This window comes from Anabas testudineus, chromosome 1 (genome assembly GCF_900324465.2).
Source record: "Anabas testudineus chromosome 1, fAnaTes1.2, whole genome shotgun sequence".
Lineage (NCBI taxonomy): Eukaryota > Metazoa > Chordata > Actinopteri > Anabantiformes > Anabantidae > Anabas > Anabas testudineus.
The window spans coordinates 23,797,007-23,810,087 of record NC_046610.1 but is presented as its reverse complement, the minus strand read 5'-3'; the positions used below and the strand labels follow the sequence as shown (position 1 = coordinate 23,810,087).

The window sequence follows — 13,081 nt, the reverse complement described above, 5'->3', positions numbered from 1 at the left end:
CTGCCACTGAGGAGCATTGACATAACGAATAGTACAATCTGTGCACCTAACAATCTGCACCACTGCTTTTTCAACAGCCAAGATTTACCGCTGCCTACAGCATGTGCTACACGTCCGGTAACTACGTATGCCACAGTCATTCATACATTTATGAACATAGCAGACATTTGCATATGCAGAGACAAAAAAAGAGAGGAAAACACACTGTGTGACATTTGAGTTTGACGTCAAATAACAACATCATTGATTCACCACTCGTCTCACCAACAAATCACACTCTTGCTTCGCCTCTAGTAAAACGCCGTGTCACTCTGATGCAAATAGGCTGTACTGGGTGTGATGCGTGCAACTGGATGTAGTATGTTTAGGAAACTTGCAGGGATATAAGCTGCCACTCATTTTGATCTACTCTGAACCAACACACACGTTTTAGCTCATGAATGACCGAAAGGAATGAGGCATTACATTGGGCTGCAGCGAAAGCACCCAGGGGCCACAGGTTCTTTACAGTGAGTAATGATGTGTATGAGCGAGGAGGGGAGGCGTGTGTGCATAGAAGCTGCGGATTTTCTCACAGTAACGAGAGAGAGTCATGGCATATTGCGAGCACAAACACCAGCATGCAGAAGGTTTCTCTTGGGAACGGCGTGAAATGTGAATGAATAAGCACATGTGTGTTACAGGGATAATGACCCTGGAGCTGCTGATGGGATGTCACGGCTGAGATGAGAGGTTGATTCTGCAGCTCAGCATCTGATTATTTCAGGGGCTTGAACCTGTGAGCTGCATCCATTATTTCTTTAGAGGGTTATAGTGAGTGTTTGTGGGCATAAGTGTGTGTGAATGAGTAATAAAAAGAGAGTGTGTATAAAGTGTGTGAATGTATCTGAATGAATAAAACAGTTAGTTTAGTTTAGACAACAAACTGCTGGCAGGGCTATAACTAGGCCTGCTTCTACAGGGCTCCAAGTTGTCCCACCTCATAAATTCCTTACCAAAAACTAAAAATAACATATCAGAGAACATTCAAGATACATGGTTTTTAATAGTTTAATGTTTAATTAACTGTTCAAATATATTTTCAGTAGTTTTTATTTCTTAACTTTGTTAAGTACAGCTGTACTTGAACAACGTCATCCACGTTAACATGGATGAAGGTCAACAATCCCTCACAGGCAAGTCAATGAGACACTGAGATGTTTTACTTGGCTTAGCTGTTGATAGTTTCTGACAGTGAAGAGGCACTCAGGTAACTTGGGGAAAAATGGAGAGTGTGACATGCAACAAAATGTCCTAACTGGACTCAAATTTGGGACGTTGTGCTTACACGGTATGCGTGATAACCAAGTACGGATATGTCACCTCATCTGTTTTGTTGAGATGTGACATGTAGCTCATGAAGGTCTAGACCAGGGGTGGTTAATCCTGGGCCACATACCTGCTTATAGGAACAGAAATAGGAGTAGGCTGCTCATGACATTAGCAGGCTACTGATATTACATATTACAGGCAAACATTCACACTCACATTTACACTTATGGGTAATTTAAGAAACCAGTTAACCCTAACTCTAACCTAACGTAACATGCATGTCTTTGGACAGTGGGAGAAAGCCAGAGTACCATGAGAGGACCCACATAGACATGGGGAGACCTTACAAACTGCATGCCCACAGCTGTGAGGTGATAGTGCTCCCTACTACACCACTGTTCAAACCCAGGTTAGGTTTAGGTTTAGCAATTTAAATACTGCAGTTGGCATAAAACCACCTGCCACCCTGCCATTACCCTCTTCTAGAGTCATTGCTGTCTGCTGTCTGACAGCGTCCAGTCTCCCTTACTTGCTGTTATTACACACATCTGAACTGGCTGCAACCGGTCGTCTCAATAATTAACTTCCCCATTCTGTCAAATATCCTGCAAAAACCTAGGGCTCATAGGAAATGCTGCAGACCACTATAAACCTAAATACTGAATAAACAACAATATTAAATAGTTTTAAAAAACATAAAGTTCTTCTATTGACACACCAAGTAAGTCACATTACATCCTGTTGAAATAGGCTGCATTCCAAGGCTGAATGTTTTGTTATTAGCAATGTTAGAAATTTTCAGTGAGGTTTTCTTCTTTTAACAGCATCACTCTTATGCCTCTGTTATTTGTTATTTTACCTACTTACTGAACTCTTACTTACTTGTTGCTGGAATGGAATAGAAATAGTTCAGTTTTTGCAGAGGTATCAAAATTAATAGAATCCACCAGAATCATAACATTTCAGTGTTGGCACCAACTACCAAATGTACCAAATGTACCAATTGTACCTTTATCTTTGGCTTGAGGCTTTTTCACCTACATTTATTAGCAGAAAGTGAGACAAAATGTGAAAGTTGGGGTGAAGGGCATGTGTTTAGTGTGCAGGCCTGACTGAGTTTGAGAGTTTAAGCAAGATAAGTACTTAGGTTAGGATTAAAGAAAAATCATGTATTTGTTGTTTTAATTGAAATGCAAATGTTGTGTATAAACTGGCTGTTAGATTTCTTTCTATTAACCAAGATCACAGTCTTTCCCTGAGCCAAACCCAGTGCTGTGATGCCTGAAATCAACCATAAAAACATTTTAATAAGCTGAAGACACATTTCACATACCTATAGGGATTGTTAACCTTCATCCATGTTAACCTGGATGTTGTTTAAGTACAGCTGTTGACTTGACATTGTCAACAACAGATTTAAATTTTTTGAAATTGAAAAAGAATGTACATTTATGCAGGCATTTGTGCATTAAGCATTAACTGCTGTGAATTAACATGCATACCAAGACACACACAAATATCTAGCTAGCTAGGAGAATAGACAGACAGATCTTCCTTCATTGACTGATGCTCAGTTTCCTGTGATGAGCATTTGAAGTGCGCTGGGTAGAAGTCTGTCTAATGCTGTCAGAAGGACTATTAATATTCATCGGCATCAGCCAACTCTGATCAGTTTCACAAATACACAAAGACGCTCACACAAATATATGCACAGTTAAATGAACAAAAGAAATATTGCAGGTAATATTCCTCAGAACCTCAGGACAGCATTGATGTGAAAGAGCCTAGACACTACCTGCAAGTTGATTACTTTTCACAGAGAGAAAAAAAAAACTCAGTAAAAAGGGATTTAAAGAAGCCAGAGCCATCCTAATGGAACATGTTGTGTGAATATATTGAAAGGTGTACAGTGGAATAGGAAAGCAGTCTGAGGGAGGGAAGGTGAAATATTTTCCTGTGGCAACTAAATGCCAGAATGTATACTTCCAACAGCATACAATGAATTTTGATTAAATACATCACTGACATTGTTGCTTTTGAGCATTGCAAATGAGAAATCCCTGAGGGTTGCACTTGTAAAAAGGCCTAGAGGTCACTTATTTAGTGCTAAGTGTGAGAACCATGCGGGGAAACTGTCATATCAGATTTAATCACAGCATGACCAGTAGTTGTAGGATATTCAAGGCTGGATCATTGCTGGGCAATGGGCCTTTAAAAGCCCTAGGTTCAATATCTAACAACATATCTGTAGTAATATCAGGCTTAGAATTAATGCAAGACAGTTCACATGCTGCTCTGTATTAATCGAATTTATATTCTGATTCTATATCTTTCAGTAAAACCTCAGGCAGTGGTGTGCCTTTTATGTAGTGAGTTGGAAAGGATTAGGAGCCGTGGAGGCTGAGATGTTGGAGGGTTTGTCTAGTGTATCTGACTTTGGAGCAGACCGGAGTTTGTCTTTGTGACTGACCTGCAGCTAATGTTAACTTTTTGTTTTAACAGTGCTGCAGACCAAAGTACTGAGCATCTGGATTCTACAAACTGCCCGACCGTCACTGTGTGTTATTGTTAAACAGCACATACATTGAATAATGGGCAGTAAAGTTAACAGTCTGATCAGGGATTCAGTCGACATCTTGTGAGAACCTCCTGAATAGTTTTACACATAGTTCAATGTTGCACAACAAAGCTAAGGTGGGAATATCATTAATTTTTAAAGCCTCCAGTCACTGGAAAGGCTTCTGAGAGCATTAATCGCACTCCTGACAAAGCTAAGCATCGCTGCTGACTGAAGCACCTTCAAGAGCAGCGCAGTGGCCTGACGATGTGACTAAGCAGGAGGAGACTTCACAGAGCAGCTGCTCAATGAAAACAAAAGCCCTGCTCCTGTTTGCTGAGCCCATCTTCCACCTCGCCGGAAAATCTAATAGATGTCGTTCGCAGCTTCTCATTTGCCTCATCCAAGGCAAGATGTGTCCTTATTACAATAGATTGGCCTCAATTGATTTGTCTTTAGAAGCCTCAGAGAAAAAAAGGCTTCATTGATTATCTGCTTTACAGCAAGGGCATGTGGTGAAGTACAGTAGATAGCGAGACACCTGGGCGAACTTGTGTATGGGTGCGCAGGGCTAAGCATGCACAGGTTTAGGGGTTTCTGCTTGAGATGAACAAGGCCATTTGTCTGATACTGCAGCAGCATACCTGTCATTCTAACTCAAGTGCCAGGTGATCTAAGCACAGCCATCTATCAATCACACACATGTCAGGAAACCACAACACAACCAGAGGCTGCTGACAGCGGTGGAGATACCATACAAAGCCACAGGGACACAAAAAAGGCAAAACACAGAAAACACACACAGTGCATGTGTTTGAATCTAACCTTGCCTCAATCAAATAAATTCCCTGCCCTATTCAAATACACTTACACCATGCAATTTACATTTTAATTGAGCCGATTCTTTTGACCTGAGGGAGCTAATGTCAGCATGCAAGGTAGAGTGAAGGACTATGCAGTAATAGCGAAACACTTAACCAGGACTAGTTAGCTCAATACTGAAATCACAATACATACATCTAGAGGAACTAACTGTGTTACTGCACTTCAACTAATTACGAGATTTAGATCATTACATCAAGATACAGTGTTTTCACTTTGAGATGAATGTGTCTTCTAGATGTTAATACACTGTAAATAAAACTGAACTAGAGCTGCAACAATTAGTGAGTCAGAGAAGAGAAAATTAATTATTTGACAATTCTTTAACATTTTTTCTGCTGCTGGTTGGAAACAATGTTATTGTAATCAGCAGTGTTCTGAGGGTATAAAGGCCAAAATTCAACAGACTAATTTGCTAATAAAAATAAGTGATAAAAACATTACGTACAGCCCTTAACTGGATACAGGTCAGCAGAAACACCCATGAGGTGAAGAAGCCCCTGCCTTAATCCAATAATGTCCATTGTGATAAATATGTGGAACAAATTATGATACATATTAGTCCTGAATGTTCTTGTAAAGATTAAATATGGCTGAAGAACTGAGTAGTGACAGTGTATTATGCTGTACATCCACCATTCTGATAAAATTCATACAAACACTATGATTTGTGAGTTCATCCCTCTGTAGTCACCCAGACTAACATGACTTCCTCTCACTGGCTTAATTTAACAAGAGAAGAAATAGTCAGAGAAAAAAAGGTCAAAGAATGGTGGGAGCAAAGTGACAAGTGAACATTTTATTGATCAATTAATTTATGTGTCTGGAGGTTGAGTCACCCCCACACCGTTTTCCCCTACCTAGTATCCTCTGAACACAGCAGTACGCTGCATGAATCTCTAACATGACTCAACACGTCAGACTCAGCTGCCTCTGTGTGATTTACAGTTACACGGTTGCTGGAAATGGTGTTTTTGTTAAACTGAATCGCTGTTGGTGAACATCCTGATGCACGGAGGATGTTTAAATTCACTGCTGGATTTTTAACACTTCTATACGTCACCTTGTTCTTATGTCTCAGACATTTTCGATTTACTGAAATCTTGTGATGTGATGTGGAGTCGGTAATGTACATTTTAACTGCATTTACAGTTTATTTGTGGTAACTCAGTTCAACTATCATAAAACTTTGGTCATTGACAAACTGTCTCCCTACCTGTTTGTCAAGATCTAGATAAAGTAATGTTTGCTGCAGCTTGTTATACTCTTCTGCCCCCTCCCTGGACACCACCCACTTATGTACCCTCCCACTTGCCCTTTCGCTCTGTCTTCACATCTGTCATCCCTGAGCCTCGGCAATTGTTCTTGTTATCGCTGAGGAGTGCAACGGGGGTTTTTGTATCGGCGCGTTTGAAGACACAGCGGCAGCGGTGAAAAATGAGACAGGTGGTGGCAATTTATCAACACTTGAGCTGCGCATGGTGGCATCGTGGCAGAGGGAGGTGAAGCAACGCAAAGAGCAACACAGAGGGTGTTTCTGTGTGAGGCCAAAATGAATGACACGGATGCGGTTTCTCCTCTGCTGCATCAGACAGACAGGAGGGAGGATGGATAAAGAAAGGAGGAGACAGAAGTAAGGGAGGAGTCTTTCCTAGCCCCTAGCCACCCTTACACATTTATCCCCTTCCCTAACATGATCTTTTTCTCCAACGCTCCCGTTGAATGAATAAACACACAAATATACATAGACAGCGTACACACACTGTAACATTACTATGTCTTCCCCATTTGATGCCTGCAGCTGCCTCAGGCGCGCCGTGAAACTCTCTCTGTTGGGAGGACTGCAGGGAGGAGAAGACGCATCAAGGTGATACTGGGTCAAGTGATAAAATGCAGCAAGAAAAAAAGAAGACAGAGAAAACACACGCTGAAATGCTGAGTCAGTTAATTAAATAAGAAACCTATTGGCCAAAAGTTGTTATTCACTGGTCCAAAATTACTAATGACACCATCTGTTAATATCTCAATAAAAATATTAGTTTTGCCAGTGATTTCATCTCACTGCCAGATAAAGGAGCACTCAAACATAACAGATTAGAGGCTGCTGAATGTATACAAAGCACAAATATGAAGCTAAGCCAATAAAACTGGAACAAACACAGGAACTAAAAGTGAGGAAGGTGAGACAAGGACAAACATGAAGAGGGAATAAAAAATAAATAAAAAATCTGGTAGTCTTAAGTGAGGAGAAATTGCTTTATTCTAACTCCAGCTTTGATTTCGCCATCAAATTGAACAGGGACTTTATTCTGTTTTATGTCACTTCATGCACTGTACACACAAGTAGAGAGGGGAAGGAAACAAACTGTGAAGGAAACTATGGAACAAACAGCAGTGATGCAGTGAGATACACACACACACACACTGGTGCCACCGAGAAACAAGGATTTACAAAACATGTCTCTTTTAGGAAAATGAAAGTGCTATTTTAACCACAAGCTCAGCTGTGTGACTGCAGTCTGGAGTCTAATAATGCAGCAAATGAAACAGGTCGATTGAACACTGTCAGAAATATTGAACTCTCCACATACACCTCCATAGACAGAGTTTTGAACACAGATGATGCCCCAAACTAGAATTACTGCCTTGTGGTTGTATGTCTCCGCCAAGCAGCTGACTTATATACAGTGTACATATCACTTTAGATACTACTGGTTGATGTACATCTAAAGGTCACTGAATGTTGGTTAAAGCTACATTGACCTTTGACTTTTCATACTTGAATACAAATGGGCGTTTGTGGAAAAGCTGAAGAAATGCCCTCAAGCTGTTCGTGAGGTATTGTGTTCATGAGAATGGGATGGCCAGATGGCGGGACAGGCAACCCCAAATCATATTGCCTCTGGCCACAGGTGTTGCCGGCACAGAGCCATAAAAACTGGTTCTATCAGAAACAGGCAGGTGATGAGATTAGGTGAAACTGAACCATAAAGGTAAAGCCATGAAGCAGAAAACAATAATTCATTCATTGTTAATATTAAATAACATGATAAGTGCTGCTTGGAAGGACAATAATGGTTTCATAAAACTTTATCTTGAGCATTTGTTTGTTATTGTGTCTTTGTATTTATCACAGCAATTGTTGAGACAAGCCAATAGTTTAGCAAGACTGTCTAAATCACTTTAACTGGAGGAAAAAGTAAAGGTTTTACACCTAATGTGTGGGTAATAATCTCTGATAAAACCTGTGCACACACTTCTGTTTTTCTTCCGAGTAAGTTCGGCAGTTTGTATAAATCTTGTCTGATTGTGTTTCTCGCCCCAGTGGACTTCTCAGTAGCAACGCTGCTGTGCTCCCAGATCTCTTTCATCTGCTTATCTAATATTAGTGATGAGAGTGATGAGCAAAACTATCTAAATGACACCCGTGTTGTAATAAACTGGAATTATCCCTTATTGGTAATAAGGCAAAACCACAGAGGTTAGTGTTTAGCTCCATATATAAACCACTAGTCTTCATATTGCTCTATTCACTAAAAACTGATTCTCTACATTCGCTTCTTTGTGTTTTTGTGCTGGAGAGAAAACAAGATGTGAGAGACAGATGCAGAGAAAAAAATATCATTAAAGCTTTGTGCCCCTGAGTCACCTTAACATGTATTATTTACTGCCCCTTAGAAGCGGAGCTGGCGTCAAGACTGTTTGCTCCACAGTCTGGGTCAGTCCAGGCCGAGTGCCTGATACTCACAGCCAGAGGCTACAGTCCTTCAGGACACACCTCAGTCACACAGTCACACATCCACAGAATGATTTAGCAAACTTACTTTAAGACTATGAACATGTTGAACCTAAAAATAAAAACGACTTCCTTCTTATACAAATGGAAAATTAAATTTTTAAGTATTAAAATTCTTCTTTGCTCAGTTTACGCAGGGTCTTTGCTTTAATCCTGATTAATGTTAAGTCTAATCAACAAATCAAACCAGTTTACATAATGCTCAATGACACTGCATAAACATCTGTGGAAAAATCATTTGTGCTCTTCAATTATTTTATTTGTGTGCAAATTTACATGTATTATGTAAAAGATGTTAAGATATAAAATGTCAGAGGTGGCATAGAAACCAAAGATTCCTAGTGTGCATCCACTTTTGTTTCTCCAAAATCAAATCAAATAAAACTTCACTGGACAATAGAAATTTGAAAAAAGTCTCCGTTGATACCTGCAGAGTTCTGCACAAATCAAACCTAACAAAAAACAAAATAAATCACACAAAGTCCAACATGATGTGACAAATGAGACACAATGAAAACACATCAAATGCACTGCACAGCTATCAAAGTGTGCCTGCCACTGATACAATCCTTATAAACCAAGTCACATAAAGTTACATTACTTTATGTCAATGTTACTATGCTACTACAATGTTACAGAAATCAATTTCAGACACTGTAAAAAGTGATAAATGTCCTTCAAAGAGACATCCACTACATCTTTTTGCGAGTCACTGGGGCTGCGGTGTGGCTTACTGCTGCTTTTTGACAGTCTCTGAACAGTGGAGCTCTATGGCACAGAAAAAAAAAACTAGAATAAGGTTCTGGACTTACAAAAGTTACGGTACAGTGAGTAAACGCAGTTGATAGCTGGCTTTAGTGACTAGATGGGATTAGTTAACAGTAAAAATAGAAAATAGAAAATCACGACTTTATCCTTTAACCTGAAAGAGCCATGCAGACAGTCGGTAGTTTACGGAGGAACTGGTGAGATGGAGGAACGGGGTGGGAACGGGTGAAACACAGGCGGCCTCTGCAGCTATCTAGCTAACTATCCAGTTAATACTAATGCTTAATACTACATCCAGCAACAAGCTATGTACCACTATAACTTTTTAATGAGAGCTGCTGCTCCCAACAGTGCTCATCAGTCCAACCTTGTGCCGACTGCTTCTGCAACATTTTCCATGACATTTAAAAAATGCTTTTGAAAAGGGCAGTAAAGGATTTGCCGTATTATTATTTTATTGTATAACAGCATGAAGCTGATGGAAACGGTATACTTTCCCAATGGCTTACTGAAGACCAAACTTTAAATGCTAGTCAGACAACTCGGCTAGCATCCAATCAATCAATCAATCAATCAATCAATCAATCAATCAATCACAGGAGCAATTATTTATTATTGTAGCAGCACAGTAGCACATGACTCAGAGAAAACAGACACAGTCAACATAGAGTATAGTGAAAGGGGACTGGGGGGCTGGGGGGCCACTGATATCTGAGGGTAGAAAAGAGTGTTTGTATATGTTGGTTCTGGATCGTCGCTGCTAAAGAGAGAACCACAAACTGTGTGGAGTGCTGTCATGGTGGCATTCTGCACTCCCCTATTGGTTCTATAGGAAAACTGCAAGGGGTCCAAAACAGGACCTGTGTGGCTTAACAGGATGATATCTAATTAATTTTTGAAGATTTCACAACCACTGAGGTTAAAGCTACAGGCCTATAATCAATTAGTGACCTGGTGTGGGAGAGCTTAGCAATAGGGAATAGGGTTTCCACAGAGTTGGCACCCTTCACTGGCTGAGGGACAAATTGAAATTGTATGTGAAAATATGACCAAGCTGTTCAAAATTAGGCTGTTGATGTCATCAGGACCAGGACTTGTTCTAGCTTTGCAGTACTTGAAAGTCTGCACAACCTGTTGTTCCTCAAGGACAGGACTTGTGTGAAAAGAAGTGCTCAGATTATTCTTTAAAGCGGTTGTTTCCTTGCTGAAGTTATGCAGAACAAATCTGGAACAAAATGCATTGAAGTCTACAGTTCTAGGTCAGATGAAAACCCTTCATCTGACCTAGAACTATCGTTGCCATTTGTTCCAACCATGGTCCTGATACTGTCCCAGGCAGACTCTAAGCTATTTGTGCTGATCATTGTACTGCAGTTTGGCCTTGTTGATTTCACATTTGATTTCCTTCTGCAGTGAGTGTAACTCTGAAAAATGTCCCTGCTTTAAAAACATTGTTTTCTTATTAAGCAGCACTTCTGGTTCTTTGCTCACCCATGGTTTTACTGTTAGGATAGACCTTAATCACCTTTTTTAGGAATTATGATATCCTCACAGTAAGAGATCTGGGAGGTGACCACAAAGTTTCAGAAGAGCTTCCTCTGACCAGATTTTAAATTTTCTATTGGTCACCTTCCCCCTCAGTAGACGTGTGGTAGGCAGGGTTGAGGTGCACGCAGTTCTGTTCTGTGATGCTCAGAGGCGGAAGAGGGACGGATTTATAATCTCCTTTTATTGAGCAATAACAGCGGTCTAGTGTCTTGCTCTGTCCGGTGGGGCAGGTGACGTATTGGTAAAAGTTTCTGAGTGTATTGTCTAAGGAGCAGTGCTTAAAGTCTCCCATAATAAAGTTAGGAGCCTCGGGGCAGAGCGACTGTAGCCTCTGAACTGTTTGTAGGATGCTCTACGAGGCAGTGTTTGCATTCGCCTTAGGGTCACAAATATCTGGGAGAATTGCAGAGGCAGGTAAAACACAGATAAAAGTTCTAAATCTTTGGTGCACAAACGTTGCCTCACTACAACAGTTTCACATCTGTTATCCACGTAACTACATACACCACGTCCACATGATCTCTGTCTGCAGCTTCATCAGCATTAGAGAAGAAGACAAATTCATTAACACATAAACAAGTAAAATAGAAAAAAAGGTAGTAACTAATTCCAAACTAAGATGCTATGATACACACATTTTAACAACATTTAACAGCATGTTTAACAGTTAAGAAAGAAGAGACAGAGGAACGTTACTGTTCTGCTAGTGGTTGCAGCATGTGCATGTGCCAGGGTTGTGTTTCCATTCATATTTTAATTACAATTTAATAAAATTCCTTTTTAATGTAGCTGTTTCTTATTTTTATTTCTACTTATTTTTTAGGTCAAGAGTAATGCAGAGATAAACCTAAGTCCTTGTACTTGTCTGTCTGGACTAGCAGTAGAGGTGGACATGAAAAAGCATTTGCATCTGCGTCTCTCATGTAGAAGAAATGAGCTCAGCTCAGCTATGAGTTAACATCATACAGTGAGACTACATCACTCTAACCACTGATAAGTTTTTATTCACTTAGCTTGTCTCTTTTCTTTTTCTTTCTTTCACAGTCATTGATTTTTCCACACTTTTGCTCTCTCCCTCCCCCCCCCCGCCCCTCAGCACCTCTGTTATTTCCCTGTTCGGATGTTCATCTCCTCTCCTACTGGCCTCTTTCATGTCTTTCTCCTCTTTCTTTGACAAAAACAGCAACTCTATGTATCTCTGTAAGACCACAGTCCACAGTTGAGCGCCTCAGTCACCTCAGCCTCAGAACACTGGCACGAGTTCAGCAACATATTGAAGAGATGAAGGACACTCGTCAACCTTCTTATTCTGAATATGTGTCTTAAATCAGATGCTGCTCACAGTGTTTCAGAAAAGAGGGACAGTCACATCCGGTAGACTACTATTCAAAAGCTTCATCAATCTATAAATTCATTCATGTATTTAAAAAAAACACCAAATAAACTAAAAGTTACTACTACTAGATGCACAGTACATGATATATTTTCTAATAAACGCTCCCTGCTGTAATTGTTTCAGCATCGCTTTAAGATGATGCTACAACATGCTAACTGCACCATTAACCCTTAAAGGTTTAGCTGCAGAAAGAAACAGGCCTTCAACAGGTTTGTTTTAGAGACATGCTTCTATTTTTAATTTCCTCTGCTTGATAAGTATATTTCATATTTAATTTTAATATGCTTTCTAACTGTTAAAGTTACTGCAATAATTAATATGAATACAAACAACACTTCCTGTCACCATCAGTTTCAAGGTAAAAGCCGTCTAGTGGAAAGGAACCCTTTATTTCTTAACATGGCTTTTACTATGGAACATTTGGAGGAATGTGTTGAGTTGATGTGAAAAAGTTCATGTTTTTTGCTTTTGTTCAGAGACAGATGTAACATGTAATAGCTTTGTTGATTTGTGTCCATTAATGACCAGGTTAGGCAAATGTAATGTAACCGAAGTGGACACATGCAGTAGATGTTTACACTTATTATTTATTGTTTATTTATATTTATTGTAGATGGGGAGGGTTTGGTGGCGTATCTGTGGTCTGGTCTGGGTGAAAAAGTCAGGGCAATTATTTTGGTCCCAGTGGGACCCTGCCAAAGTGTCTTGGTGACAACGGTGAACAAACTAATTCTAACCCTGCTAAAGCAAATGAAAGGATCACATGCTTGAAGCACTGGACTTACCAGCTTTAGCTGGTGGGTTACACATCTGATCAAAAGTG

The 13,081-nt window shown here is 40.0% G+C and overlaps 1 protein-coding gene across 3 annotated transcripts in view; it reads right to left on the bottom strand.

Annotated features, from left to right (window-relative positions):
• The window catches only part of LOC113162374 (endonuclease V), a 53,702-nt gene that overhangs the window by 13,602 nt on the left and 27,019 nt on the right, over positions 1–13,081 (bottom strand). Inside the window, exon 9 of one of the 3 annotated variants that reach the window (XM_026360460.1) lies at positions 6,993–9,314. The exons of the other annotated variants lie outside the window; for them this stretch is intronic. The gene's annotated coding sequence lies outside the window, so the exon portion shown is untranslated. Of the gene's footprint in view, positions 1–6,992; positions 9,315–13,081 lie in introns of those variants that run through there. 3 annotated transcript variants of the gene reach the window in all.